The sequence below is a fragment of the Ciconia boyciana genome, chromosome 1 (assembly GCF_034638445.1).
Source record: "Ciconia boyciana chromosome 1, ASM3463844v1, whole genome shotgun sequence".
In the NCBI taxonomy this organism is placed as follows: Eukaryota; Metazoa; Chordata; class Aves; order Ciconiiformes; family Ciconiidae; genus Ciconia; species Ciconia boyciana.
The window spans coordinates 52361541-52367540 of NC_132934.1; positions in this window are offsets into that span (position 1 = coordinate 52361541).

The window sequence follows — 6000 nt, forward strand, 5'->3', positions numbered from 1 at the left end:
GTAATTTCAGTTATTAGAATGCAGTAATCATCTTACACTAAATGGCAAAATTAAAAAAGAAAAAAAATTAAAATGAAATGAAATGAAATTTAAAAAGGACACAAAATTAAGTCACCAGACCAAAGCTGGGTAACAAATGTGTTACCAAGAAAATTAATCTAGTACAGAGACATCCCTAGACTGTAAGAGAAGTGTAGTGTAGACATTATCAAATCATTCAGGCTACAACAGGGTGAACTTGAAAAGTCATCCCATGACACTTATGAACAGCAATCGCTTCAAGCCTTCCAAAACACACTGGGACCTCTTACAGCTCACTAATGAAGAGAAGATCTTCTTGGCCTGAACCTCCCTAGCTCCCTTTGCTTAGGAACAACCCTGAAGAAATGCTCCACCATTTATAACCTCAGGGCAAAACGCTTTCCTTGAGGAAGTTTCCCACAGGTCCCTGTCTGCAAACTTTTCAGGGACTAAGCGCCAGACAGTCTCTTTGCATTTTAATGTCTCTCTTCCATATTAATATTAATAGCTACAGAGCCCCAGAGAGGACGTATCACCTGTTGAAGAGGTTTAAAGACTGGAAATTCCAGCACCATTGCTAAAACAGATGCCTTGACCTACTCCCACTTCATGTTTTTCCTTTCGTCTTACTTTCTTCTTCTGTTGCTCTCAGCTACCGCCTTTCTCTTCTCCTAAGGAAGACCATTATCTCATTATCTCAGATCACTGCTGTACCCAGCATACATAATTGCCACCATCAACCCTGAATTCTCTGACTCAGAAAATGTAAGTCAGAGGCTTGAGGGAGCTCCACCTGCTCTGTGGAGATCTGCCCGACCCCCTCACCTTCCCATTCAGCGCTCCTACTCTCTGCCTTCTACTCCAACTGCTTCTCTGAAAAACATCTTAGATAATGGAAATTGTAGGAGCAGCCCCACCTTTGCCTCGGCTGAAATTCTTCATTTTTATTTTTAAATGGTGCAAAAGCTTTTCCAAAGACAAAAAAGAAACACTTCAGGATGCTACTAGATACCGTATTCTTCGTGATAACAAATTAAGGCCCTTTTCCCTAGAAAATGAGCCTGGAACCCCCCTTTTAATGTGTGAAAGCAGCCAGCATCACTATAATGCAGGGAGCTGGAGCTAGATACTAGTCAGGGTTGCTGTTATCAAAGGGAAGTTTGCCTTATTTTAGATCTGAGAAACTGAGGCCTAGGGTCTGCCACAGGTAACTTAATCTTGTTCCTTGCCCAAAAACCCAAACGACAACAAACATATATGAGAAAGTGAAAGTATCTCTTTTAGGAAGAATTCTGAATAAGGTATTATTTTTTCTTTTTAATTTATTTCCCTCTTCTGTCCAGATCATCTCTCACTATACTCCTGAGCAGCCTCTGGGGCTGTACTTGAGAGACCTACTTCCATCAGTGTTCAAGGCATGATTTCTTTTCTCTTAAGAGAAGACTCCCCTCCTGAGATCCTACTCTTTAGCATCATAGACACTTGGGATGTTGCAGCCCATTTTCCTTTCTTTTTCTCTGCTGTTCCTTGTGACTTCTCCCCTTCACCCCTTTGTTCTGTCTTTGCCTCCTTGCCCAGTGCTTACTGTGGATTCCCATATTCTCTCTGGGCTCCCTCCTCTTCTTCCCCCAAAACAGAATACAACTCACATGCTCTTTTCCATCCTGTACAACCACAACAGAAGTTGTACTATCATCTACTACAGTTCCTTCTCCCTATATGCCAGGTGCCGCATCTTACAGCCCTTGAGCTTTCCAAGGCAAATCGCAGTCTCTTACTGCATCCTGCTAGCAACAGTCTCTCCCATCTTGTCATTTCTATATTTTTATGTTCCCAGATCCTTCACTTTGTGCCCCTGTGGTACTACGAATACCGGCCATTAAATGTGCACCCACACTATGCAAAGTAGCACCCAATCAGAAATACACAACATGATCCCAGACACACTAACTTCAGAGACAGACTGTTCTGGTACGTCCTTCTGCTGTAATTACATTGTTTTGGTATTTCCACACAGCACAGCACTATGCCAAGTGGCTAAGCCTGTTTAGAGCTGGCTCAGATGCTGCATCTGACTCCAGATCAGGACTGGCAACAGAGTCATCGGACCCGTGACTGAAATTGGGATTTGGCCTTATGGCACTGGTCAACTCATTTCCTTTTCTTCTTACACTTCTGTGAAAACACACCAGTTTTCACTCTCCCTGAACTATCAGGCTCTTGCAAACTATAGATCATATAGGTGCTGAAAAGTCCCAGAGGAGAAGCATTCTTTGGAGTGTGCATGTTGCTGAGTGAGGGCTAGGTGGGTATTGCTGGACATCTGAAAGAACAGCAGGAGCAGCATTATAGTAAGACAGACACTATTCTCAGACACACCTCTTAGTATGTGTTTTAAGGAAATTATTATGGGTTCTCTGGAGGAACCATGTACATCTGCAGCACAGATAAGGGCAGCCTCTCTATTCTTTCAGGCCCTGCAAATGATTGTAGTAAAACAGTGTGAACAGAGCCATCATACTGAATCTTCAGGTATGTGACTGGTCTTCTGCCTACCAACTGAGCTGCACAGACAAGGGATCTCTGGGTTAGGGACAGTATTTACATGTAGATGGCCTATGGAGAGTAGCCTGGAAAAAATGGAGGCTCCTAGGAAAGTACATGATGCATTAAGTTTGTCATTTTAAGGAAATGAACCAAAGATCTAAAGAAAAGGACGTTGTAATTCCAGAGCTGGAGAACACTTTTTGTAGCAGAGCTTAATGATGTGGTCCTTTTTTCTTAACTAAATCATGGGACAAACTGCAAACCAGGAGTATAGGCCCTATTTGTAAACTTTAACCTTGAAACAGATACCATACCTTATGCAATGTGCTGGCATGTTTTGTTAGGTATTTATAATCACTGCAGTTTTGTCATCATGTTTAACTTGTGGCATAAAGTTTGTAAGCAATTTCTATCTCTCTGCAAAGAAAAGTATAGGTAGCACTGATATCTTAGAAGGCTTTTGTCTTCAAGTATAGATATTTTAAAAAGCAACTCTCCAGACACAGCATAATTGTTTTTCATATTGCTTCAAAAATTTTTGTTTCCCAATTAGCAAAGTAGGCTATGGCTATATTAACAAGGAAAGCAGTGCAATCGGAGCAGATCTGTGCTGTGAAACAATTAATCCCAAGGACCAAATGTTCACATAATGCACTTTTCAGAGGTTTTACTTCAAACTCGTTCTAGTCTGTTCCTACAGACTGGATCTCCAGTACCAGCTGGAGGATGTCAGGTGTGCTTGTGGAGCGCACATTTCATCTTAGTTCCATTCAGAAGGAGTTCAACCCATGCACTCAAGATCACTCTGTAACATTAAACAAGTGCAGGAGCTGGGGATGCTTCGAAAGTGCACTCTTGATCCAAACCAAATTGCTAATGTAGATGCATTCATAATCTCAGATCTACAAATTAGCTTGGGTTTTTTTTATTCATGTCTGATACCTAGTGATTATGTTACTGATTACTAAATTGTATTTAAGTTACCTGTGTGCTAACTCAGATGGATGTATAATGCTTTATTTCAGTGAAGTTGTGTCTATCTTCTCTAAGGAATCATTCTGTCAGACTTATAATGGGATTATACAGGTACAACATAACAAAATTTGCTCCTTTAAGGATAATTTATTAAGCAACTCTATTGCTAACAATACAGAAGGAGGAATAAAATCTAGCTCACTTACTTTGGTTCTATGAAGGTAAATACCATGCTTTTGTCTCTAAGTGTAATAGATATGCCAGAGTATACAAAGTAGATCCAATGAGTAAAAGATAGCCATTTTAATATATGCATACTAATAGATAAAGAGCCATATGTCAACTTGAAAGCATTTTAGTAAAATTTTCAAAACTTGCTACCAAAGTTTCCTCTACATTTGTGTGGCCAAGGTCTACATGCTTTTTATTATTGCATCAATTAAACATGGTAAAGTGCTGATAGCAATTTCTATTTTTTCTAAAGTGCCATCATGTAGAGAAAATACAATAGTTTGATCTTTCTAATTTGAAATTCTGAGGGAGAAAAGGGTAGATTACAATTTTATTTAGAGCATCTCTTGGATGAAAGTAAAAATGTAAAGAACAGACTGATAGTATGCTGACCAGAAATGTATGTAGTTGTATATATAATGTATATAATTGTCTTTTGTATTCTATAAAATGGCAATACAAATTGCTATGCTAAAGGAATGGGTGGTACTATTGATATATTTGTAAGTGGCTAATTGCATGGGTTCAGAGTAATTTTTGGAGAATGGGAAGTAAAAGTCTCCTGTTCATTAGAAAATAGATACTGTCAGAGTTACCAGCTTGGCAGTTTAAGACTTTAACAGAATGATGAAACTGCAAGAATTAGGACCCATTGCCTTTTTTCTCTAAAAACCTATAATAGGGATATTGAAAACAGACCTGAAAAATGTCATGTGTAAGATCTCAAATTAATAAGATGATTGAAGGATTCTTCACTCACATAACTTTCCAAAAATTACATCACTGTTTCTTAAATAGGGATTCCCAACAGACTATATATATTACAGATTATTTGCCGATACTGTTTTATTCATTTTTTTCTTTGTTACACTTTGATGCTAGATGAAAATGTATGTTAAGGCACACAAGCTAAACTTTATTGAATTACAAATAACCAAGACCTTTATTCTGTTATTGTTTTTGTATTTTATATAGGTATGTATCTTTTACTGCTTCCCTTTCTCTGCATTCTTTTTTGTTCATCTCAAAAGAGAGAGCTCTCAGCCTAAAGATTCACATGAGTCCAGCTCAGTCCTGGAATACTACTCCATCCGAGTTCTCTCTGCATCAGAGAGAAGTTCAAATGTACAGCTAATAAACTTCACTTAGTCTGCCTATTAAGAGAGGTATGTTTACAATTTTGTGGGGAGTCCTTCAGTCTGAGGAAGAAGGATTAAATGATCTCATTCTGATTGATAAAAGTGTTTCCAAGTTACTCTATTGACATTTAATATCATTTTAATAAAATATTATAAAATTCTAAAGTATTTTTGAAGTAGACTAAATGTTGTTAAATATAAGCCCTAGCCAAAACTTCTAGCAAAAAGACAATCTGAATAAAATCAAAACAGAAAAAAATCCTAAGCATTAAATAGAAATAATAATAAACATGCATAGCAAACAAGGGTGGCTCAGAAAAAGAAGAAAGAGATATAAAAGTATCAGCTATTTTAAACTTACTGCAGTCAAAATTAGAAATTGCTTGGCATGCTGATGATGACATGCAGGACCAAACACCAGGAAGAGTAATATTTTTTATTTAATAAAGGCACTCCACTCCCATTAAGCATTTGCATACTGCTATTCTTGTTGAAACTAATACTGAAAATAATGGTCTGCCCTTTAAAGTGTTAAGGAAAAAAAGGCTAAAGGAAGGCTTACTTCAACCATATTAGCTCTAACAGATCTACTTCTGCTCTCCAGCTTAATTTCTGTGGGCTTACATATCAGTGGCAATCAGTGGTTTACCACCAAAAGAAGTCAGAATCCCTGCGGGAAACACCTGCATTTCTACCCATTCTTGTTAGCAGCTGGTTGCAAGTCTGGGATTTTAATCTTCCTTCTAGCAACTATTTACTTTTCTTTAGTGCCATTACACTTTTTGATATTGTAGATTTTCCTACAGCCCTACTAGGGATTTAATGATCCAGTATCTGCATTTCTATAGATATACTGATAAACATATAATCCTGTTTCTGGACAGTTTTTATTTCATAAAATAGGATCAGGCAACAGCACCAATTGCTCTAAAAATAAATTATTCTAATTTTTACTTAAACTGAAATAAAGCCAACATGCCCATGTTCCGCTATTCCAGGAACTAGACAAATAACCTTCTCACGTGTGTGTAGAATGCAAAAAAATTACTTGTTCTTAAACATTAATTTTCTAAAATTCTAAAGTACT